Below are 26,630 nucleotides of genomic sequence, written 5' to 3' on the forward strand. Positions count from 1 at the left end.
AATGTTTTTAATGTCTTTGAACGTTTCGACTCTTTCCTAACTAGCCAACCCAACCCAAAAATCAATGTTCACACCTGGCCAGGGCATTAATAAACATCGAAATTAACCGAAACTCTAATTAAGTGAAATACATTTGAATATCGATATAAGTCTGGGGTCGCCGCCGCACGTTTAGCACGCAAGGCGACATTGATTGAATCAAAGGAAACCAGACCGTTGCTAACTAATTAAAAGCAAAAGTGTTGCTAATAAACATATATATATTTTTTATTTTTATATAATGGCTTAATAAAGTGCGTGATTCGGGCGGGGATCTCTGCTCTAGCGGAACGCAAATTGAATAATAAAGCTCATGGCTCCCTGCTCAAAACACGATTATGAATGCGAATAGGATTTGAGTTTGAGTTAGAGTTTCAGTTTGAATTCGAAGTGCATTAGTCTAATGAGCAAGTCCAAAAGATTTGCGTGACTTGCCAAAAAAGTGTTTCTTGTTTTTTGCCTTTTTTTTCTTCATTTTGCAAAACTCTTGGCTAATTCTTCAACTCCTTGCGAGCTGTGGGCGTTGTGTGGTGTAAATTCGAGTGCATTTGGTTTAGGCCAACAAGAAATTAAAGTCAACTTCATAGGGGCATTTCCAACGAAACGTTAAGGCTGACTAATAAAACGTTTAAGTCTATAAAAAAAAGTGATAAAAATTTATATAATGTTTTGTAAGTATCACGAAAACTCAAATAAATAGTCATTAAATAATTTATTAAGCTTTTACAAATATAAAGAATTCCAAGTCATTAAGGTTTTCCCAGCTTGTCCCATGGAAATTTCCATGTTTCATTTTCTTTAAATCGAAGTCTCTTTCAATCCCCAAAACTTGTTCTATCTTGTATAAGCCAAAATCCAGATTAAGCAATTAAAACAGTCAGCACAATCAAACCATTCAATGAACTCGAATCGAAAACTCTATCTAATCCCAAACAATTTCAGTTTCCACACAGATTTTTCGGCTTTTATCTAGCTGTTCGCCGCTTTTCGAGTGCATCTCGTGGTGTGAGAGATGCAATATATATATCTTCTGACTGATTTCGATTTCGATTTCCTTATTGCCAAATTGCTGGCTTTTCAAGTAAGCCGACATTGCCGCCGACGCGTCGCTAACTGCGTGCAAATGCGGCGGCAACGCGGCGTATGCGCATTTTTAATTGCCCCAACATGTTGCAGCGAAGATTGGCAGCCTCGCTTTTATTTTTTATGATTTTTTCTTTATATATTTTTTTTTAGTTTTTGAGGCAATCTACCTCTCTGTCAAATCGCTTGCGGCGCGGCAAATTAAAATTGACATTTGAACAGCTCCAACTCCGCCGCGTTAATTTCAAATGGCTCACCATTTTTGGCCAAGGCAGGCGTTTACCTTTTTTTTCCTATCTTTTTTGGGTCTTTCCTATTTTTGCGCTTTTTATGAATTATCAATATGGAGCCGCCGCCCCGTGGATGACACAAAATGTGAACTGTTACTGGTCAGCTGCCGCTTTTGGTATTTTTCGTCGGCGACTTTTCGCAACGCAGGAAATAGTTTCCACCGCTGGCCGCCGCTCCATATAAGGTCTAAGTATTTGCCAAATCACACGCCCACACACACACACACATACTAAGTAACCGACCAAAGACAATGCCGTCGTCCAGTTTGGTGGAGAGCAATCTTTAGGGTATTCCATAAGAGGGGAAAGGGGCTTACTAGGCGACCAAAAGCTAGAGCTCTGGTCACGATTTTAACATTTTTGAGCATGCGCAGTGCGCACCCCAAAATTTTGCAGCGTTTGCCCATTAATTTTCATTGAAAACGTTTTCATATTTTGCCACAGTTTTCTCGTCGTTGGCCAGACTCGATTGCTGTTGTTGTTGTTGTTGTTGTTACTGTTGGTATAGGCAGCCACATTTTGGTATAGCACAATATTTTCATTGTAGTGTTTTGGCATATATTTATGTGCCGTAAAAAATGCGATCAAGATAGCAGCCAGGACCAGGTCCAACCCATAGCCCAGACTGGCTTTTCCAAGTACTCGACCAAGTACTGCCCACATGTGCACTCATAAAAAATATAAAACTAATAAATATAAGGCCTAAAAAGTGATTTGCTTAAGAACTTAAGAAAACAAAAAACATAAGTTGAATAAAAAATTAGGAAGTTGATCAAAAATGTGAGTTTTTCGAAATATTCTTGCTATTTACGAAACTATAACTTTTTCTTGTAATTTTTAGGTTTAACCTATTTCTCCAAGTGTAATCTCTGCAGTTCAACTTTGCACTTCAATTGCTGGCCCGTAGTTTTTGGGGGCGCTGGTGCAAATTAATGGATTCATTCAGCATTTTGGCAGCTGCCGCTCGCAAGCGGCGAAGTTCAATGTTTATGTTAACAACTTGGCACCGTTTAGATGGCCGCGGGTGTTTGGCAGGGGGGTGTTCCTCTTTTAATTGAATTCCTTGTTTAATTTATCAATTAGAGTGTGGCCTTTTGTTAATTAAAGACTAGCTTTTGGCTGGCTTAAATGCTGGCCAAATTAGCGGCCAACTAGCATGGCCATTTGGGACGCAGTCAGGAAACAAAGAAACCACAAATTTACCGGGCTCTTATTGTCTGTTTTCTTAAAGATTTTATTCTTCTATTTTTTTTAGCTTTTTTTGTTTTTGTTTTTTTTGGGGTGTGGACCAGGGCGAGTCCCTGGCTGTGCCAAGAAACAAATGCTAATTATATAGCTACCGATGTACGTTTCCCTCCGCAGCAGCGAAGCTCTTATTGATTCTCGACGCTGGGCAAGGTTATGATTTCGCATTCGCGTCTCTGCTGCTCTGCTGCTCTGCTCCTCTAGCGGCGGCAGCCACGCCCATTTAATTGCCACCTAGCATTTAAGTTAACTAACTGTTCATAAATAGTTATGGCATACACGGGGTCGGTCAGCTCAGCTAAGCTCAACTCTAAAAAGAAACCCGGCTGCGCCCACAAAACCCGGCCAAAAGCACCGCTCAGTACCAGCAATCTGCAGTCATTGCAGGCCAACTTCATAGTGCTTTTTTCTTTAGGTCTTGCCATTGTTAGCGCAACAAATTTATTTTCCCACTCTTGGCTGGAGTTCAGTTTTTACTGCTGCCGCTGCCGCCGACTGCCATTGCCTAAACAAAAATTAGTTAATTTAGCGCATTTTGCTGGATTTTAGCACTGCTGCTGCCAATTTGATTTGCGGGCCAATTGCTGATTGCTTTATTAACCGTTAATTCGCCATGCGAGCCATGTCCTTGGTCCGAAAAAATATGGCTTCCGCAGTGCATAAATCATAAAAAAGAAATATCACAATTATTAATGGTTTCTAGAGCAAATATTGGGTTTGGTTCGAATGAGTTTCGATATCCTAAAGCTAAGAAAAGCTCTTAATAAAATCCATTAATTCAAATTTTATTTCTATATAGCTGGCAGAATTGGTAATAAACATAAAACAAGTAAAGTTTATGATTTTTAAAAGCAAAAATGGTTTAAACTTAAATGCTTAAATACACTGCAAAAGAGGTAAAGAAAAATGTTGGCTAAGTTGGCTTAAAAGAAAGCCCTTTAAGTTCCCTTGACAAAAAGTTTTTATTAAAACTTCTTAAAAAGATGATATATATTCATAATTCCCAAACGATAAACTCCCATTTCCTCTTCATTTCAAATGTCACATCCAACCCTTTCCCATTCTCAATCAAACTGTTCTCCTTAATTGAATTATGCGTCTTGGCTTTGAGATTGCTCTGAGCTAGAGTTTTCCCACCTTCATAAATTTCCCATATGCAAAGCGGAGGAAATGCAGCCAAAACTCTGGCTCCCAGGCATAAATCAGAGGGTCTCCGAAAAGGAGACCCCACACACAATTGAGCTCGAGGGGCGGCGTTTTCTTTTCCATTCATGCGTGGACTGTTCAGATCTGCCCCAAAACATTTGGAGGTGTCTCGTTTATGCAAATACGTGCCACGTCAAATGCCACACAAAAAACAAAAAAAAAACAAAATAAAACCCAAACACGCCCAATATGTCGCAGTGGATGTCAGAGGGCGTATATAGTGGGGCCTAATTGCCCGATATGTTTGCTGGGATATATGTATATATCTCTCTGTCCATTGTAATGCAAAAATCGGGCTAAATGCAGGTCTCGAGAGAATGAATGACTGAGTGAGTGAGTGAGTGCGAGTGGGGGGGCATTTGCATAAATTAAGCCACTTGAAGTCTGAGAGATGTGGATATCGATGCCGTGTGTCAATCAGCGGCGCATGCAAATCAATCAGCCGATGGACAAGTTATTCGTCATACACCTGACAGTTGGCCACAATTTATGAGCCATCAGCAGGCCACTTAACAAGCACAATACCCCAATGGCCATATAATTTTATAAACAAAAAAGCAAATAACCACAGCTGCTTTTGCATTGCTTTCGATGCGTTGTTCAAGAAAAAAAAAGATGCGTTAATCACATTTATTTATATCTATTTATGGTCAGTGAGTGCTGGGCCCTTAGCTAGCCAAATGCTGGCCACAAAAAAGTGAATGCTTTTTATGCTGAGCCATAGATCAGTTGGCCCGACTATGGCTACCCATCCCCATACAATTATGACTTTACACTTTGTGCCAACTTTTTGGGTGGTTTACGATACAGCGGTCCGCCGTTTTATGGCCCATCGTTTAGGCCCGACTAATGGCTGTTAGCTTTGAAAAAGTGTTGACACTTTACTTGAGACCCTCAATCGTATAAGCCAAAATATCAATAAATGATCGTAAAAAAATAAACTTAAGCCCCTCAAAGAGGTTGCCAAAAAATAGAAAAAAGAAACAATCTTATTTCCGTTTTTCTAGTCGAAAGGAATCTAAGAGCTGGCATCTTGTTAATGCTGTGCGAAGACGGCCAACAAAAGGGACCAAGCTCGTGATTCGACTTAAGTATTGTCTAGGGATTAGGCATTAGCTGGGACTTGTTCTCAGGTTGTCTATATGAGAGATCTGCATATGATTATTATAGATATATCATAACCAATTTGTGTGGGCTAGCGGAGAGAAATCGTGAATGAACCCGTTCAAACAGAAGTCATGAATGAACCGCAGCTTTTGTCAACACTTTTACTATCTGGCTTCCCCTAACAAAGATTCATTCACTAAAACCTTTAAGATTTCTCTCAATCTGAGCACCTTACCCTAGCTTAGTTACCTACAAGTCAGGGACCCCACCCATGTTCGGAAAACCCATAAGGAAAATGTAACTAAAAGAAAAAGAAAAAAGAAACACATATAAACGGTCTACCATTTTGGCAATTTGGAGCAGAGCAGGCTGCAAGAAAATGTTGAAATACTTAACAAAATCCACAAGTAACGACAACAATAAAAAATAAACGAACGTTTTTATAGCTTTTCAATTGATTTTAAAGTTTTTGGCGTGCAGAGCAATAAATAAAACTGCGTACGGCGCATTATACAATAATAAATCTCCAAGACCCAGTCGAAAATGTCGATGTATATATATATATATATATACACTTGATCACAGCTACAAGTATATTCACAGGTATTTCAGAGGCATATATACACGACGGACAAAAAAAAAGTGGGCGTGCTGCGTGTTTCGTTGTTGGCAGCGCACTTTGCGCATTAAAATGCCGCGCATGCGTGCCAAAGTGTTGCAACGTCAGTCAGTCAACTTGCCCCCCTTTTTGCTCCCTTCAACAGGACAGGATGTTGGTCTCCCCGATACAGATTCAGAGATGTTGAGCAATATATTCCCCCCCTTTAACCAAAACAAAAAACACTTCTGATCGGAAGCGATCTCCTCTCTCTCTTCGGCTAGCGTAATTAATGCCGCACTTTTATTCATAATAAATTCACTTTAAATGCATGTTTTCTCGCACATTAAAAGCGCATAAATTAAAAATCAACACCCAAATGCGTCAACACAAGGCGTCTCCGCGCAAGCTGCGTGTGGCACAGCGCAGTTCCATGGGGCTTTTGGCGGGGTTTTTTTTTTTGGTTAAGACGCGGCCTGGCCATGGCCATGGCTGCCTCATCACTCATACGCAATGAAGACATTTATATGGCAAAAGCCATTTAGCGCCAGCATCGTTGTCGTCGAAGCTTCTTTTTTGGCGCCACCAGTAGCAGTTGGTTTATGGCCAGGGGTGTGGCTAGAAGGGGGTTTATGCGTGAGGCTTAAAGGGGGTGTGGGTGCTGGAGGAAATCTCATAAAAATTTTAAGTTTCATTAACAGTTAATAATAGTTAAAATTCCTCACTCATCATATATATTTTTTATATTTTCCTATAAAAAATCGCATTCTCTCTATCACTTAGTCATAAAATCAAAGTAAAAATGTTAGATTATTAAAAAACATGTTAGATAGATTAAAAACAGTAAAGAGATTATAACCACGGTTTTCCGATGTTCAATATATCTTTCTTAACATTTCGAGAGTCATCTTAAAATTCGGGGATGCCCAATATTTTTCTTGGAAAACAAAAACAATTCAAGACTTAACATAAATCTTAGCTGGAAGTTGTATATTTATCTATATATAATAGAGAGAGAGAAACTCAAATATATTTTCCCTATTTTGCAACTTTTGCTATCCCCTGATCATTCCCACGAATCCCCATTCTCCTCCGGCACGCCCCTGCCTGAGGTCTACTCACGCACTGGCCAGCTTCTTTTGGCCATCCAATCCAGCTCCCCATCCTCTAGCCCAATGCTTATCTGGGGGACTTGGCCATTTTCTAGCTGCCACAACACACGCAATGGGCGTCGCCAGGCACCTGTTGCACCAGCAGCACTTGCTCTTGTCGCCCGATGAAATCAGAGCAAGGCAAGGCAACTATGCCATATATATATATCGAGATATATATACATTCAACTTGTATCTATGTGATGACAGCGACTTGTGCGTTGGCTTCGCCTGTGGAACATGTTAATTCCGAATGTTGCATAAAAAAGATGGGGGGGAAAAAGCGGAGTAACGCTACATGGCAGACCGTTGGCTGGAAGCTGCTCCTTATTTTATGTAATTGCCAGCTAAACACTTTCCTCCCCACCACACTCTCTCTCTCTCTCAGTCTCTGTCTTCCCCACCCATATTAAATGTGGATCGTCGTTTATGTCTAATTAAAATTGCTTCTGCGTGCCGGGCGTGCCACTTGCTAAACTGAACTAAAACTAGTGACTGTTTTTGTCTCTGGAACCGGGGTGTACTTATATGTACTTATATGTTAAGTGTGCTGATTTGTATTAATTATAACGCTTTAATGTTGCTTCGCTTGAAACTATTTGCAGTGCTAATACTACTACTTACTACCACCACTGGCATTTCCTGTGCAACACTCACACTGAGACATTCTTCCTGCTCCACTGGAGGCAGCCAAAGTAAGTCAATAAATCTATGCAAAACTTATTATAAATCATATGACAAACTGTGTGAGGGGGCTGTTTTTTTTTTTTTTATATTTTTTTCTCTCTCTTTTAATTACCTGTTTTGCGACATACTCGTATAGTCATATACTCAACCAGCTAGCTTAATAAGCCGCCTTAATTTGGCTTAATTTGCGGGCGGCCACAGGGTCGTATGAGTAACGTTTAATTGCAGGCCAAAACAAAGGCGGCCAGCCAAGACTCGCAACAGCCAAGAATTTCAGCTCAGGAATTGCTCATTACGTACTGGCCATTCCTCGGAAATAGCTCACAGTAGCACTGGCTAATAACAATAACAATAACAATAATTAAAAACCAATTTTTTTCTCTTCATTTTTCGCTTCGTTTGTTGGTCCGACTCAAAGCCGTAAAACAACAACTAACTGGGCTATAAACACACATGTGTAGGTGCTGCTTACTATATAAATTTGCTTAGTCAAGAGGCCATAAACGGTGGACAAAAAAATGCCGAAAAAAAATCACTGAAATAATAATAATAATAAACTGGGCGCAGCAGTTTGCCACAAAAACTGAAAATTAAAAAAGCATATAGATCCACAAATTAGATTGCAGATAAATATTATTGCAATTAATAATTTAGCAATAAAATTTAGCACCCGGCGCTGGAATTATAACAGCGGCGATTAACAATTAAGCCTTGCCACTTAGGCAGATGCCAAAAGCAACAGCAACAGCCACAAAAAAATGCACTAAAAAATGTCTGTCCAAACTTTGTTTTTTTTGGTCTGCCGCATTAGCAACTGCAATTGTTGCTGCCACTGGGGTTAGGCAACAATTAAGCAATTTTCATAATTACAAACAATGACCAATTTTTTGACACGCTTGCAAAGCGCGCAAAATGTTTTTTGTTTTCGATTTTAACCAGCGGCAACCTGCAGCAGCAACCTGCAACAACAGCAACGAACAGCCAGCAGCAATATTGCCACTGCAAGTGCAGCAACTGCAGCGGCGCAAAACGCTGATTTGTGCCCCGTTGCCGGTTGATGCATGTTTAATCAGTTTTGCTTGCAGAATAAAAGAAAATTTGACTTGAATTTTGAGATTTTTTATGGTGTAAATTATTAAGCATAGCGAACATACTTTGGCCTTAGGGATTTGATTTTTACATGTTCTGGTTTAAGCTATCAGAAAATTTGATAGTTTTAATACAAAAGGAGACATTCTTAACCTGTTACTTAAGTAAAAATATAGTTAGTTAACTTAGGCGACGTTTTGATTTTTATATATAAGGTGGCCCACGGATGATTTTCGTTTTAAAATCGCTATAAAAATATTAATATTTACCAATTTTCTTTGAGCGTAAACTTAACCATTTCTTAAACCGCAAACCTTCTACTAAATATCTGATATATTGACTATGACATTCGAAATGTCAAAATCAAAATTATCGGTAGTTCAAAAAGCAAACGCTACATGGTCCACCCTGTAGAAAAACAATGGGTAAACCTTTTGAATAAAAATAAGTTGAAAAGTTTTTAAGCTAACATTTTTAAAAGGTTTAACAGTTTTCAAAACCTTCTAACAAAACCTCTAACTGTATTCAATGGCTAGAAAGTTCTATAAGGTACTCTTAAGTTTCATAACCAAACCTTAGATATATCTTAAAAATTCTAAAATCTTTCCCAAAAAAGAGAACATTTCTAACTTAACTTCCAATCAAAGTAGCCAATTTTTTCCCGAAAAGCGCATGTTCACATGTTAAATGGCCCGCTAACAATCCAAGAGTCAGCAATCAGGACGAGGGGCAGTCACTCCAGCTTCCACCTGACAACAATCACGTGCCCAGAAAATGTGCGGCAAACAATTGACCAGCGGCTGCCACCGACGTGTCGTGCATTAGAGTTGAGATTATAGAATAGCCAAGCGAGGGGGGAAACTGAACCGATTTATATAATCAGCAGCGACACAAAACGTGGCAACATACGGCCAAATAATTCGACGCTTTGGGCAATCTAAAACAATTTGCGTTTTCGGTATCGAATAGAAGAAAAAAAAACACCAAAACGATTGCATTTTGCGTGCTGTGTGAGATTGGGCAACTTGGTAGTTTGGTTGGTCAGTGGTCAGTGGGTGCAGTGCAGCAGTGCAGGTCTCAGAGACATCTGAGCCAGATTGTCCCACCCGCAATTAATGCATAATAATAATTGCAAACAACGAGAAAACCAAGTCGAGTCAGCGAATCGAGTTGCCACAAAATGCGGCAAGTGTTGCGAATGCCGGCCAAGTCTCTAGGGTCTCTTCGCCGGCCACACGATATTAAACAATAATTGTAACTGTAAAGTGAGCTTAACGTGAGTGCATCAAAGCATAATCTCTCTTGCAACAGAGACACAGATACGGATACATATAGATACAGATACAGATACGTATGGAAGCCAAAGCGCAGACTGTGAAACACACAAAAAAAAAAAAAACTATATATATTCATTGAAGAAAAAAAGCCAACAGACAGACAAACAGACAATCAGACATTCGGACAGAAAATAAAGAAAAACCAAGGAGTCAAGAAACTTGGCTAGTACGTAAAACATACCGCCTTATAATTAGAGCAGAAATTCTGACGTTTCTATTTCAATTTTCCAACAAACGCCACGCAAAACTGCCACGCCAAGTGACGTTTTGATTGAGTGATTGGCAACAAGACGTGGTCTTCAAGCCAACTTGGTTTGGGTCTCTCTTTCTTGTTTTTGGACACGGTAGCCAACCAGGCAGCAAGTGTTTGCCCACTGCGGTCGATGGTTGCAAATATCTGCATACCACAGGCTCTCTGCCTTTGCCACTGCGAATAACTGAATGAAAATCGTTGTGAAAGAAGGTCTCGAGTTACCCTCAGCGACAGCGATCCCCATGCCGGTGCAGCAGCAGGTTGCTGTCGCACTCCAAATCCGGCACGTAATTTAAGCTCGGGAGAAATTTCCATTGCACATAACAACGGTTTCATGCCACTATGGGATAAAAGTTAAGATATTTGTCATACATTGATTTTAAAAAGAATTTTAAAAGATATAACTCTCAGAACATCTAATTTAGGAATGTAAAGATGAAATCTCTTCCTCATTTTTGACTTAAGTTTTTCACTATATAATATCCAAAATGAATATTCATTTAATAACCTAAAGAGCTAGAAAAACATAGTATTTTTAAACATTTTTATAAGATTTTTCCTACTCAGCCAAAGGTGACTATCATTACTTCTAGTTCCTCTAATCTCGCAATCCATAAGATAAACTTTCTTGCCCATTGTAGATGGAAAAACTAAGCCCCTGATTCGTGTGTATACATTGAAGCAGCATTTATAATTATCACAAGACAATTTAGCTGAAAAGCAAAAACGATGCTGGGGCTGCCACACCCACTTTATGCCATACGAGTTCCAAGTGGTAATTGCACCAATTTGAATACGTAATAAAATCGAATGAGCAGCAAATCGATTAGCGATCTAACGCGCCCATTGTGTGGTCGTATCGGATCTCTTTTTTTCTCTATATATATACATATTTTGTTTTTGCTGCCATAAGATCGAAGTGTTATATAGCCAAAGCTATAGCCAAAGCACGAGCTAGACGACGAGACGTGAATCGTATCGATCGAGTTGCGGATACTGCCACCGCTCAATGTGAAGGTCAGTAGGTGGCGGCCAGCAACTGCAAACAATCAATTAGACTGAATGCCTAAAACGGTAAAATCCATATGTGTGCACTGTGCACTAGATAGTATGGTTAATGTAATGCTATGTATATATGTAGATATAGCTGTCGATCAGGAATATATAACCATATAGTATATGGGTGTGCCGGTCCAGTCGGGCCTCAAGATCAAGGTGAGACTGGGACTGGGAAACCGGGTGAGCCGAGGAAGTTTTTATGCATGTTTAGGTTTTAGATTTCCTAATAAATCCCTGAAAATTCCGGAAAAAAGTTGCCCTTCTATAAAGTTTATTTTAGATTTAAACTATAACATAAGCTAGTTTGTTTTTTTATCTATTAAATATTATGAATAATAAATATGAATAATAATTAATATCATAAATATTACATTACTTAACCATACATTTTAAAGTAATAACCTAACTAATCATCTTAATTAAAGGTGTTTATTGGGCAATATATTTTTATGATAAACTCTCACTTTAACCAGATTACTAAGCAAACTAACTAGTAAGTTTCCCCTTAATTATATTTATCACTTTTTTAACACAACTTCCTAGTAAAACCAAAACTCATCTAAAGATCTATTTTGGCTAACCAATAATCGAATACAATTTACCGAAACCAGGTCAATAGTAACAAAGCAAGTTTAAATACGAGTGAGTACCTTGTGGTCAATCAATAATTTTTCCCAGAAATAATCTAGAGTAAAGACCCCAAAATGGCCATTCGAAAGCGGTTTCGATTAGTGGATTAGTGTCGTCTTAGCTAATGGCTTGTAGAGAGCAGCTCTTTAGAGATCTATGGCTAGTGGTCATTGTAATTGTTAATTGCTTTCTTTAAAATGCCAGTGATGACGACGAGATCAGGTTCAGCCCACGCATAGTGGTGCTCCAATTTGATTTGGACTGTTTTGACAGTCTGCAGTTATTGTTTGATGCGCTGTCCGAGTGATGAGTTCATTAAGTGTGCCATAATTGAGCCTTTAAATGCTAAAGCTGGCCTCGTGAATGGGCGTGCTTTTTGACAGTCAGATTGACTGACTGCTTTTTGCTTTAAGTTTAGCTCTTTTGCTGCTGACTGACTGACAGCCTGACACTGATGGCCCAAGCCAAGTAGTTTTGTGGTCTTTTGGCTTTGGCTTTGCCTTTTGGCCTAGTGAAATTGATACAACCAGAGAGTTATTTATTATAACGAAAGTAGGCAAGCGCAAACTCATTCGTTGATGGCCACCACTTCCTGCTTTGGGACAGCTTCTATTTTAAGTCCCGCTTAAAAGTATTGGGTTTAATGTGTGCACCGATTTTAATTAAAACAAGGGCTTGGTTATCTGGTTACCACTACCACGAGTGAAACCCAGTAAGACCTCTGGCCATGCTGCCGCTCCTCTCTCAAATCGCAGTGAAATTACAGATATTTGATGCCATTAGCACAAATTTAGGCATCTTCAATTGCCAACTAAGCCCACGGCTCTCCATCATCGATATTGATTTCTACGACCGCGCGTGGCAAATCAAAACGAATCAAATCAAATCGAATCGAATAGCGCATAGAGCTGGCTAGTCAGGTTGGAACCAAGACTCTGGGCCAACAGACCAGATGAAATAGAACCGCTTTAATATCGGTAATTAGGACCACACCTATATGCCATATTCAAAGTGATTTTTATTACAATCGCAAGCTCTGCAAACGTTGTTTAGATTCTGACTTATTTATTTTTTCTTTTTTTTTTATGTTTATGGCAGCTGCCTTTTGGCCGAAACTCGATTAGTTTCAATTTGCTGTTTGTGGTATGGTGGTAGTATGCTTTATGGCTATTGTTGCTTAGCCTGCTATGTATCTTTATATATAGATATCTTTTTATATATCTGCATGCTGCTTTATGGAACCTCTCTGGCTTGGTGAGTTGGTAACATGGTTGGGGGGCACTTGCATATCACACGAGATAAGCTGACCTTAAACTTGCCGGTCCGCTTTTGTTGTGAAGAATTTAAATAAACCATACAGCGGTCAACTTCTATGTGCAATTAGTTTTCCCGTGTTTCTGTCTCTTTTTATTCCCCCCTAGTTTTCCTTTCTGCGTGGAAAGTCGGGGGCTTTTCATATTTCGGTTTTTCGTGGCAAACCAAGCCAATCAGCAGGTGGTCCCCGCTGCACTGCCGCCAAAAGCTAATTGTGTTTTTCTCACATTTGCAGTTAGGCACCGTTGTGTATCTGTGAGATACTCCGATACTCAGATACTCCGGTACTCCGGTACTCATATGTGAGCTTAAAACAAACACACAATAAATTGCCTGTGCACAGCAGGCGACCAGGCTTCGGTGGTTTTGTGTTTGATGGTGGTGTTCTTTTCCTTGGTCGTTTTTCCAAGTGGTTCTACTTCCATTTCATTTTGCATGCTGTAAATTAAGGCAGCCTTACCCCTCCCTTCCTATACTACGATTCCTGGTAATGGAGGAAATCGTTAGGATTCAGCTATTAAGTACGTATAATTGCTTGTTAGCGATTGCGAATGCGAATTATATGCTCACTGGCAAAGGCAGATGACTGGCGAGCTGAAAGAGTGAGAAAAACCCAAATTGAATCTGCATCTCAGAACGGGGGAAAAGCTATATAATTTTCTGGTTTCTCTTACAGAGAGAAAATAAAATTGCTTTTTTATATATTAATTACATTTTTATCTTTGATTACTATCAATAAGATTGCACTTTTAAGAACTTGTTTGCTTCTGATTAAGTTATAAATTTATTTTTAATCTTAAACCATAATCTAGCTTGACAATCTTTCTCTCAGTTTATCGAAATGAAATATTTTCTTTTCTACTGATTCCAAATGTATCCCATGGATCTTCATAGCGATTCTCAGGCATTTGGCTGTCATCGTTGCCATTGCGTTCGCCTCCCAGTTGGCTACCTGTGTTTTCTCTCGCTGTCATCGGATCTGCCGGCCAGTTATCTCACATTTGTATCCGCTGGCCGGCTATCAAGGCTGCATCGCCTTATGACTACCAGATTTTCAAATCCCAACAACCGGTTGCCTTGCTTGGCCACTAACTCGACGACAACTGGCTCAGAGCTCATGCTTCATTAGACGTCACATTTGGCAAACTCTACAGAGTTTGAAAATAAAAAACCAAAAAAAAATAAAAATAAATAAAACTGAAAAGCGAAAACGAGTCGTCATCTGACAAGGAGATCATGATGTGAGGATTGCTGATACGGCAGATTTTCCCATCGCGATTTTCACCAGCGCGCCAAACTAATGAAGGCAAAGGCGCAAAAATTAATTTGCAAAACGAAAATATGGTCTAGGAAAATTCGCATAAATAAGCCAGCGTTACAGGTGCGCTGTAGTTGGTATACAAAATGGAAAGGGGAGTTTTCCTTAGCAAAATGGTAACACAGCTCAAGCAGATAAACAGTTTGGAAAAAGCCAAAAACGCAAGAGTGGACCACATGTGGGCTGAGCGATGAGTTGGAGTGTCGGCAATTGCATTTTGCAGGAGGATGAAGATTCGGAGGAGTAGTAGTAGTGGGCTGAATATGCAGCCTGCCTAGTAAATAAATGCCTTGCCACTCGCCGTGGCAGCCCATTTGCTGTCCGGTTGCGCCCCTGACACATTCAAGAATGTTTCTCATGTTGCTTCCGAGTCTCTCCCCCTATCTCTCTGTCTCTCATTCAAAGTCAATTGTTTGCCCAGCTCAAACATCTAACTTTGACTTTGAGCCTGCCTGCCTGCCTACCTGGCTATGAAGTCTAAGCCAAGTTGCTATAAGCCAACAAGCTAACAGCAAACAGCGACTGCCGCCAAGCAGTCTGTTGACTGTTTTCAATACCAATTTGGTGGCAGGCAGCAGCACACAGCCGCTGTTGTCTCGCTCGTATTAGTTTTAAATGCCACATTGGCATTGGGCAAATAGCATTGAAGCGGGTCAACTCGAAGAACAGATACCCTGTGGGAGAGCTAAGGAAAAAAACAACAGCTTAAAGGTTTAGCTAAGAAATGATAATGATAGAGATACAAATTTGTAAGACAACTTTGACCCATTTTCAGATGTCAAACTTTCAAATTTTTAAAAATTAAATACTAAATATATTTAAAAATTTTAAAGATTATTTTAAACAAAGAATAGATTTCAATTTTATTTTTTTCTATATTTTTTTCATAGTAGAATAACTTATAGATCTTTATCAGAACCAAAACAAGAAGAAATTTTCTAATTATATTTATTTTTAGGGTATACAAAATTGAAATTTTAACCAATATTCATTGGCGGAGAAATATTAAAAAAAATATATACAGTATTTTTCATGTTTTCTTTTCATATTTAACAAAACTTCTTAGATAAAAATGATCAATTTATGGTTAAAAGACTAACAATACTATAAATCATATTTTAAAGTTTAATAAAAATGGAAAAAAATCATGAAATTTGTCAAATTTTCTAGAAAAGTTAAACTTTTAAACACAAGAATTTAACAAACAAATTCACATAAAAAAAAGTCAAAGAACAACACACATTTGACGACATATTTCTTTGTGTGTTTCTGTATTTGTGTGGAGGCAATAGATCTTTGACCAAAGTCAACAAGAGGCGATCCACGAGATAGCCCCTGGCTAATAGCTGGTCACCAGCTGTGGACAGCTGTCCCCATGGCTTCTTTGCCAGTTTGTCGCTTTGTTTTGTTTGCCTACTTGTTGTTGTTGTTGTTTGGTGTTCGCTGTTTGCCGTTTGTCTTTTGGGCCTAAACGGCGTTAATGCGTACGGCAAACACAGAAAAGCGGGGACCAGACCACCGGCAGCTGACCAGGAGCTAAGATTCGAATACGAAGTTGAAGTTAGAGTTAAAGTTGGAGTTGTAGCTAAAAAGCTGGAGGCTACCGTTAGCCACCGGCCCGGGGGCTCTGCTAATTGGCCAGAAAGCAGCAAATAAGCTAAAAAGAGAGTTAGTGGCTATGCAAGATACGGCTTGCCAGAAATTCTCAAGTAATTATGAAAGTTTCACTTTTTGCCAGAGGAGTATAAGTTTATGTTTTCTTTTGTTTTTTTTTTGGGTTTTTGAAGTCCATGGCATGCGCCATTCCAAACAAGAGAAGGAAATTATGCAAAAAGATACACACAAATGCGAAATGCGAAATTTTTCAGCTGCTTGCCATTTTTGGCCATGGCAAATTGTTTGCCCAGTTTTTGTTGCTGTTGTTGGCCGCTACTGCTAAGGCGATGGCTTCAAAAGTTGTAAATTAATAGGCGAAAATACGTGAAATCTCAACCGAAAAAAAAAACACTCACAGAGCACTTTGGGTGAACGCCCATTGCGGGTCTTTCAATCAAATGGCCGAAAATGGCTCCTATAAATTGCAGCCCATGCATTAAATGTGACTATTTTCTATGTTTTTTTTCGTTTTTTTAACTACCAGCGGGTTTGCGGCACTTACCAAACAATAAACATTCATTTTACTATGCAGCTGACAAAGATTTGTGGCAACAACAAACCGCTGTCAATTGCCAATTGAAATTTATGCAACCAAACAGCCAGGCCTTCCCCCTTAGACCACCATCCATCTGGGCCAGAACATTTCCAACTGGGTGTGACGACAGCAGCGACACTTGAGTCAATTTTAATTATGTGTACTCGCTTGGCCGGCAAATAATGACGTCGGGGGTTGCCCAAAAATGGCACAGACAACATGGCCATAGCACTTTGGTGTCTTTTTTTTTTTTTTTTTTTGTTTTTTACTGTAGGCCATAGCAATCCTGTCTATCGTTTGTCAAATCGCCTTAAGAGTCTGCAGCTGGAAAAACCCAAAATGCCAGCTAAAGTCCAACGCGAACTGTTTTTGTAATACCCTCTAGCTGAGGGGAAGCTCTGCTACTGAGTGGAGAAGGATGTTGCTTTAAATCATTTACTATTTTACAGTTTTTAATAAAGAAAGATAAGCATAAGCCCAAGGCAGTACCCTTTTTGGGCAATCAAATTATAGGAAGAAAAAGAGTTTCCTTTTCAAAGGATATGGACCAGAAGTTTGCCTTTCGGAGGATGGTGATCTGGAAGAATACTTTATGGCTTTAATACTCACATAAACCTATGATGTTTTCTTTAACGACTTTTCTTAGATTTTCTCCTTACTTAAACACCATAAAAAGAAACCATCTTAGCCCCAAAATCAATATAATTTTGCTTAATAAAATAAGATAGTTATATATATTTTTCAATTACCTTAAAAAATTCCAACTTTACCCCCAGCAAGTGTGTTCAGTTTATCTGGCAACCTGGAATCGTTGCAATATTTATTTCAGATCGCACTTGTTTTGCATAGAGGCCTCGCCCATCACCAAGAAAAACCACTAGCTAGCTCCGGCACCACCCGCCCACACGCCCACACGCCCACAAGGCGTTGAAATGGGCACGGCTGCCATTTTGGGTGGGTGTAGAGCTCTCAACACTTTCGCCAGCACCAAAAAAAAGGCTAAAACAAAAACAAAAACAAAAATACTATACTCCATCGATTCGTCGATGTCTTTGGCAGGCTGCACCGCAAATTGCATTGATTTGTGTGGGAATGCGGCGTTAATTTGATTTGATTAATCAAAGTGCATGCACAGATTTCACCCAGAAATCGAGGAGGAGGTGATTCGACATGTGCCGCCGCCGGGTCGTTGCTGGGTTCTCCTTTTCTTTTCGTTTTTTTTTATATATTTTTTTAGTAAAGTTTATGTATATGGGCAATAATTCACTGGGGCGGCCTAACGGTTTATTAGCATAAATAAAAATAAAATTGATATGTTTGAACTATTTCCTGCAGCAATGCGCGCTACAATTTTCGTACATGACAACCAACAACCATCGGCCAACAGCCGACAACCGACAACGGGGCAACAAGAACAACCTGCAGCACTACCAGTTGCGGCTTTAGTGGTAGTGACTGCTGCCACTGTTCCTAGTGGCTGCCACAAAATTGAGCCCGAGCCAAAGACGTGGCCAAAACGAGCTGCGACTAAGTGGACGGACGGACGGCAGGCAGGCAGGCAGGCAGGCAGACTGCGGAATTGGTAGCCACTGCAACAAAATGTTGCGATGTCAGTCGTCGACGACGAAGGCGGCGCATGCAAATGGGGGTTAGGGTATATAGAGTCTCTAGTATAGAGCTTAGCCAGTGCCGTATCTAATGGTTATATAAATTTGGCACTTCATGTAGTCCACAATCCGTGGTTCGCTGTTAGCCATTGCCGTCGTTGTTTAAGCGCTTGTTTAGGCCACGAACATTGCCTTGATTCGAAACAATATCGAGCGAGGAGGGGGGCGATGACAAACGACAGGAAAAGGCTGGGTTCACTTGTAGATCGGACCAACGATTGCTAAGCTGGGTAACTTGTACTAAGAATAAGTGTATTATATAATAACCATGGCTTCCAATAAGCTGATAAGCCACTACCTGGGATGGGTTGGGTGGAAATTAATTCAATTATGTTTCTCAGAAGCTAATGGAAGCTAATCGGTGTTAAGTTCTCTTAAATATTAGATATTAAATGCCTTATTAAAACCCACTAAAATACTTCCAAAAACATGCCTTAAATACTCTTTTCGATCACCCAAATTGCATCACATCTTTGCCACGCCTCTGCCAGCTGGAAACCCACTTGGATGGCATGCCAATCGAGGCATTTGCAGCCAAGTCTCCTAGTCTCCACCTGTGGTGGAGTGGAGTGACATGTTAATTTTTACATATAGCCAAAAGACAGAGCGGGATGGCGAGAGAGTCACGCAGGTGACACACGCACGTAGGCCAGTCACTCAGCGGCTCACTAGCCACGCCTCCTGCTCCAAACTATCCAACTCATTGGCTTTCAGTTCGATAAAGTTATCATTTATGCAAATTTTCCTTTAGACAGCTTTGATAAAATCGAAGCGAACATTTCGAGAGGCGGGCTGATAGTTCGAGGGATCAACTATTCGGGGCCACCCATGCCAAAAAAACAAAAAAAAACATTTTCAAACACCAAGCACTTTTCATCGACCAACGGTAATTTGCAGATTTTCCTGGGCAAAACTGAAGGAGAAAAAAAAAACTGCTAATGACTCACTACCAGGAGCAGCGCTGGTTAATCACATGACTGTGTGTGGCCCGGCAAGCAGCGTCTAATATGCAGTTAACCCACAAAATGCCGGGCCAAAAAGAAAAACGGCTAAGACAACACCAGCTATTATTACCAAGCACAAAAAACAAAAAAAAAAGAAGTGATTATAAAACCAACAACGCTTGAGAGCCGGCGGACAATGGGTAGATCGGCGCGGGCCAAAAGCTGAGCAAACTGTAATTGATGATGAAGAAAAGAGATCGATCAAATTGTGCGAGCGCATATCAATCACGAGCCACGACGAAATGTAAGCCGGCCTGGCCTACCTGGCGAATGCGTAACGTGTGGCATGATGGCTTCTACCTGACCATAAGACACCTATGTACGAATATAAACCACCAGCGAGGGCAGTTGAAATGTTTAACCCGGGCTAACCGGGCGTATGAGTAATGTTCGTTCAAGTGCAAATCCAACAATGAGCCGAGGAAGAAAATCGAAAAAACAAAAACAACAAACGGCAAAATAAGTGTAATAATAAGACCCCGGCATTCCATTGAAACGAGTTTCATATTAATTGGCCTTTTCATAGCCGCTGCTCTATGAATATTTGGTTCGGTTTTTGGTTTCTTTTTGGATTTCGAGCCTTATGCGGGTTCAATGGTTTGTTCTACTTTCTGGGCCACCCCAAAACAGATTACATGGCGAAATGAGCAATATGCTGCTCTGCTGCTCCTCTTTTGAATCATTCAAATCGCCGGGTTTTTAGCCCCCCGAGGCAAAGATCTTGGACCCAATTTCTTGGACCGGCACTTTTTATTTGCTTTTGACCATTTCTTCATTGTTTGTTTTGATTAATTTTTTTTTTGCTTAACTTTGGTTTTCTGTCTTGCCCCTTGCTCTGTTGTTGCAAAAACTATATATAAAATATTTAAGTGGAGCAGAAAAGATTTGGCTGGCAACTCGATGCTTCCGTTGCTAAACGATTCGAATTAAGATTCCCTGGTACTTCTGTGAATGAAATCGAATGGAATGTGCTGTCCAACGACGGAAATGGTCTTGGGTCAGCTTTCTATTGGGTGTGTTTGTTGTTTTTTATTTCGCGCATTCTTCTGGCATTACCAACTCTACTCTAATTTCACCTTCAGCCATTGAGTATTATTCCCTAGATATGGTTTAATTAAAACTGAAACACACATAACTAAGGCAACTAAATCGTTTTTGCCATGAACAGTCAAAAATACCAAATAAGTTTAACAAATGTCAGGCCAAAGCAACAGCAGCTACAGCCGCAGCAGCACTAACCATAAAAAAAGGAATAAAAACACTTGAGAATCTTTAAACAATAAATCTTTATTTTTACGGCAAAAACAAAATGGGGAGAAAAAAACACTTGTTGCTGTTTTTGCCTTGTCTTGTTGGCTCATTTTGACCTTTATTTCATAGAAAAAAGCGTCGATGTCTGCATTTGCCGTCTGCAATTGCGGGAGAGAGCAAAAGAACCAGTTGGCCATTGATCATCCCCCGCTCTTGCCCCCTCCCTCTCATTCACTCGTAGCCCCTTTAACTATGTTGGCAAGAGCTAAGCAATCCATTGATACCAACACCAGTTCACTGCTCAGGCCAAAGCCTGTCATTGCTGGCTAAGTTGTTAGCAAAAGTTGGTGTTAACTTGGTTAGGAAAGAAATAGGGTTAGCGTAGGTTTTACCCTGTAAAACTGGGGAAAAAAATATGATCTGAACTGGGTTTTATTTTAAATAAAGTTAGTTACTACTTACTTAACGTAGTTACGTTACGTTAACGTTAGTTACTTGCTTACTTAACTCTGTTATCTTTATAATAAAATAATCTGAAAAGGTTAAAAAATATTCTAAAAATATAGATTACGAAGTTTAGTGATATGATTAACTAAAATTATGACCTAACTAACTAAAACTTGACTTAAAACACTATTAGAACGATAAGGTTTATAAGCCTCTGCTATCTAAGTTTGAATATTAAGACTTACTAACTAAAAGGAATACATTTTTTCACATAAATAACTTTCTCAAGGAGTACATTAAGTTAAGTAAAGTTACTTAAGAAACTCTAAAGATATGATAAAGACACTTTAAACTTTGTTAAGAGTTTTAATCTGCTCTTTAAGGCTCTCATTAGTTTGCAAGCAGTTTAATATTAGTATAATGAGCCAGAAAAAATCACCCATTTAGTACCTCCTTACCCTTACCCTTTAGTTCCCATCTCGAAGCTCATTTCCACCTCAACTCACAACTAGTTGGATATACCCCCATTACACCTGATCGCACCTGCAGAAGAGCAAAAAAGAGCCGTTAAAGTCATTTCGCATCATTAGTATGATATGTGTGAATGTATGGGTGTTGATTTCTGATTTGCACGTAAGTGTGAGTGTGGCAGACTGTGAGAATTACTAAAATGCACATGTAAATGCAATCGCGGGAAGAGGGAGGCAGATAGTAGATGTTGTCAGGCATATATTCCGGTGCATTTAATATCCACCTTGACTTTGATAGGCCATATAAGCTGCGGGTGTGTGCCTCTCTCGTATCTATGTGCCCGTAAATTAGCTGCATTTAGTGACCCGGCGTGGCTGCATTGGCATATTTCATGCGCTAAATGCATCATTAGGCGGTTTGATTTACGGGACACGTGTTAAGCTCTGGAAGGAGCCGATCGGGAGCGGTTTATCGAATGAGATTCACATTTATACAGATATCTATATACCCGCACGTCCATTTCGGCGATAACCAAATGTTGCCATTTAATTAAAATTGAAAAGATTTTTTGTATGTATGCCTTTGGCGGAATGGCCAAGTGCGGCAAACAATTTAATTAAAAATTTCGTTTGATTTTCCCCCAGCATGAAAATGGTCAGCCAATCTGGCTAGCAGTGGCAGTTGCTGCCAAACGGCGGCCATTTGTGTTTCGATTTTGGCCACAAGCGTTCGTCGGTTTTTGGTCAAAACGAGATCGCAGCAAGTGGCACGCAATGCGGCTGCTGTTGTTGCTGTTGCTCTGGCTGCTGCAGTAGCTACTGCAGTAAGCTGCTGCTGCTGCTGCTGCTGCCAAGGAGCCAACTGATGCGTATCGAGCGGCATTTTAAATGAAGCGATTAAAATCGAACGCCTGCACAGTTACACATTTGGCCCCGCGGCACCTGCCCACCAATCTGCTTCACTGCATCCGAGCACCTCTAACCCCACTCCACCACCCCTTGAGTGTATCTTTTAATTCAATCAATTTTTCTCACAGCTACCCGTTGGCATGCGAGCATCGATCATGTAAATTGAAATTGAGTTACATGATCTCAACATGACATCATTCGGGAATCCGCAATTTCATCGCTAATAGACCAACTCGCCAGCTTACATAGTCTCATTTAAGTTTGCAGAGAGCAAAAAATTGTATTTAAATTGGTAATAGTTTTTCTTTTATATAACAGTATTTAAACTAATCAATATTCCTTTATTTGCATTAAGTTTTTATAATAAACATTTATTTATATTTCAAACTTTACCAAAGGCCGCTTATTTACAGCTTAATCAAACTCAAACTTAATAAAACGAAATCTCAAAAAAATATATTAATTTAAATAAATTAAAACACATATATAAAATGGAATAACTTAACATTAATAATTATAAAAAATTGCTTATAAAACACTCTGATTTGCCTATAAAACTAGTTCGGTTTCTGAATAATTTCTGAATAAATATTGATCTTGTTTGTTGGACTTCTCTGTTAAGCTTCCTTAAAAGTCATTAACTTTTTGCCAAATTTTATAATTTAATTGACGCACTCAGAACTTTTCGGAAGTTGACCCAAAAAATCCCCTAAATTCCCTCTTAAATATGATTTTTACACCAAACTAATTTAGTTTTCAATATGCAAAAATTGAAATTCGGGTTTTTTCCTCTGCATACTACTTCAGGCGGTACGGTGTGTGTGGGTTCATTAGAATAAGCAAACATTGCCGGTCAGCGAAGTATCAAATCGTATAGCGGTCAACGAGGCAGTGCGTGTGGAACACCCACAGTTGGATAAACATTGACGCGGAGCAATTAGAGCCCCTCCGAGACAGTCTGGCAAGTGGAATAGAGAGTCAACTCTGGCCAAGAGGAATCTGGCCAAGGTATCTCAACTACTACAGCTACATATCGTATCTGTGTTATTTATGCGCCTGTTTGCCTTCCCAGGTATCGCGTACACACACACACACTCTTCACCCCCTCTGTCATTGATTTATACGACTAATTGTTATTCATCGCACCGTAGGTGGCCTCATCACTAACCAATAATATATATAACCAACCACCACCACCCTTTGGGAGCTGTTCTATATCGCGTGCTAATGTCGCATAAATCAGAGATCAGAGATCAGGCAGCCCGAAGAAACTACATCACCTAACTAATGATTTGTTTTGGAATCGAAATTGGAATTGGGCTACCAAAAACGGTTGGGTTACAGCATCAAAGACCCATTTACCCACTCCGAAGACTCTAAAGACGGTTTCATTTAATGATGATGATCGCCTACGCAAAAAATGCTCTTCTACTGCGATGCTTTGAGATTTGTCTCATGTCAGCATAAATTTGTCTTAATTGATTTTAAATTCGGGCATTCTCGTTGTTGTTCCTGCTTAAGTTTAGATTTTTATGGCCAAATCAGATAGAGAAAACAGAAAATAAAGCATTTAAAACTAAAACAAGAAATTATATTTTTCCGCTTTTAAGGCTTGTGGCATAGCCATAGCTAATGGCTAACCAAAAAAAAAACTAGTCCGGTGATTAAACATGAATATGCATGCTTAGATAGCTAATTCAATTAACGAGCCCTAACGACTTTATCTAAGTTATTTGGGAAATCGAAACAGAAGGGAGAAAACTTGCCCATAAATGTCACTTTGATTAATCCCTTTGCACTTTGCCAGACTCACGTGGGTATAACCATTGAAGGGCACAGAAATTAGCCTGAAAAACTTCTTTCCAATATCAAATCTATATAATCTAAAACTCTAAGATGTTGGCTTGATAAAAATTCGAAAAGAGACAGACACCTGCTGTGCAGGGAAATTAGTTTGTTGGCTATCTTTATGGACTGCCAATCAAAATAAACATATGTAAATAACCTTTAGTTTATTGTCCATGCATAAATATGGTGATATATATAATTTACATTCCGATTAATGGAATGACGTAGCCAGATCGAGTGTGGACACATTTAAGGCAGCAAATTATCAAAACGAAATTGCATCATAAATAAGTCAATCGGAATGTTCGAATTATGAATGGCAATTTAGACCCAAGATGCAAACAAGATTGAACTTCAGTTTTTCAGGCTAATGGATCGATCATATATATACATATCAGATCACAACGGGATCGTACAGATCGTACAGATCGTCGCACGTTTAATGGCGTGAATTATTTACCGATTTTAATGCCAACCAACGAACCAACGAACCAAGCCAATACCAACAACAGCCTAACACCTTAGCCGAAAAACCAATATCGATCAGAGGCTGCTGCTGCTGCGCCTTTGTGATTATGTGCTGCATTGATTGTTGTTAATACTTTTGCGGCATGTCATTGCTTTTATTTAAAACAAATCGAAAAATGTTTTAAATGCCGCCTATAGCTTTTTGAAGTTTTGTTAATTTGGTTGCTACGATGGTTGGTAATATGGAAGTTTTGGTAGTAGTTTCTGGGAACCTGGCACATTGCCCAATGGCTTACAGTGGCTATCTATCGGTGGCATTCGGTGGCTCGTTTAAGGTGTGTCCCGGCCCGAGACCTTATAAAAATAAACAAAAATGAATAGACACTGAGACAGAGACATATATATATATATAGATATATAGATATATATGCGTTAAATGCCGTGTATGTGGAGCAGTTTGATTTTGTGAAACGCCCCGCTTGGTAAAGACAACAATGAAACGGCCTAAAAAAGATCAACAATAATTTTTTCGGTCTGAGGTGGCTACTTAAATAAACAGAGATCTTTGGCTTGAAGTATGGTCAAGAAGAGGAGGGCGGGGGGAGGGGGATATATAATGAAAAATAGCGGCATCAAGTCGAACAAAAATAAACCACTCTTTGGGATATTTTAATCATAATAATAGACAACGGCCACAAAAAATCTGACAAGAGCCTTTGTTCGACTGTCAGTCTTAATAAAGGCGCAAAACTTTATTTTAAACGTTTTTTAATGACGTCAATGAGTTTGCAATTGTTTCACAGTGTGTGAGTGTGTGTGTCAGCCAGAAATTGGGCAATTTGAATAGGCCCAATCACGCATTTTCAGCTTATGATAAAACCCTATTGCTTCGAATTCTTCTGGCTTAGTTTCTTCAAACAAATTAGAGTCTCTGCCATGAGATGAAACTGAAAACCCAGACGAAATCCTGATCCGACACCTACAACATGGCATCACGTACAAATATCTCCAGCACGATTTTGCACTATTTTCAAATTCAAGCCAACACCTGCGCAAAAAGTCAGGCAAGGCTGGAAAATTGAAATGAAAATGGAGATGCGAAGAGATCAGCACAGATCACGTTGAACATGAAAAGCATGAAAATCGTTTTGTAGTTTTCCTCTCTCACATCTCACAAATAAAACAGATTCAAGGGTTTTGCACGGAATATGGGTGAGGCATCTGTATTTGGTTTTGCTGGAAATATTATAACCCCTTAAGGGGTTGCAAATTGTTTTGCACTTGAAAACGAACGACTTAAAGGCGAGGCGTTGGAGATCATTAAGCTAAACGCACGACATTTCCGTTTTAATCAACCACCCGCTACCAGCAAAATTAACTCAATTCACAAAAGTTGCCAAAAAAAATAAGTGCCCAGAAACAAAAAAGGGGAAACGGAGTCGTGAGTGGGTAATTTTTTGGAGGTATAGACAATATTTGGTTACTCTTTCGGGGATTAAAAGTTTCCAGATAATCTTGCTTGCAAGAAGATGAATTCATATATTAGATTAACTAGTTATTAATTATTATCATTATCATTGCCCATACATATCAAAGCCACATTTCTTCTTCCTTAGAACACCAATAACTTACTAGCACTTCCATACAGATTACCTTACACATTTTCCCGTAAAATATTTTATAAAGGCAATCAAAGCAGATAAATGTGCCCACATAACTCTCGGCCATGCCATTATTCCAATCAACCGAACATCCAGCTGCATTCCTATCAATCTCCTTGCCACTTCTGCCACAAAGCTAACTTCCCAGCGCCAAAGCCAACACGATCTGCAGAAATGTCTTGCGGAAAAAAGAGTAAACATAAAAATTAAGTTGGAAAGAAAAGAGAAGAGGTTTGTGGTGGGGGAAGGGAGGGCGCAAGAAAAACGGAATTTCATGGCTCAATGAAAAGGCCAGCTGAAGAACTAAT

The 26,630-nt window shown here is 39.5% G+C and overlaps 1 protein-coding gene across 1 annotated transcript in view; it reads left to right on the forward strand.

The window, feature by feature from the left end:
- The window catches only part of LOC108108837 (transcription factor mef2A), a 68,378-nt gene that overhangs the window by 13,474 nt on the left and 28,274 nt on the right, over nt 1–26,630 (forward strand). The window contains exon 2 of the mRNA XM_017217045.2: nt 7,325–7,414. The gene's annotated coding sequence lies outside the window, so the exon portion shown is untranslated. The remainder of the gene's footprint in view (nt 1–7,324; nt 7,415–26,630) is intronic.

The sequence above is a fragment of the Drosophila eugracilis genome, unplaced genomic scaffold (assembly GCF_018153835.1).
Source record: "Drosophila eugracilis isolate 14026-0451.02 unplaced genomic scaffold, ASM1815383v1 contig_75, whole genome shotgun sequence".
NCBI lineage: Eukaryota > Metazoa > Arthropoda > Insecta > Diptera > Drosophilidae > Drosophila > Drosophila eugracilis.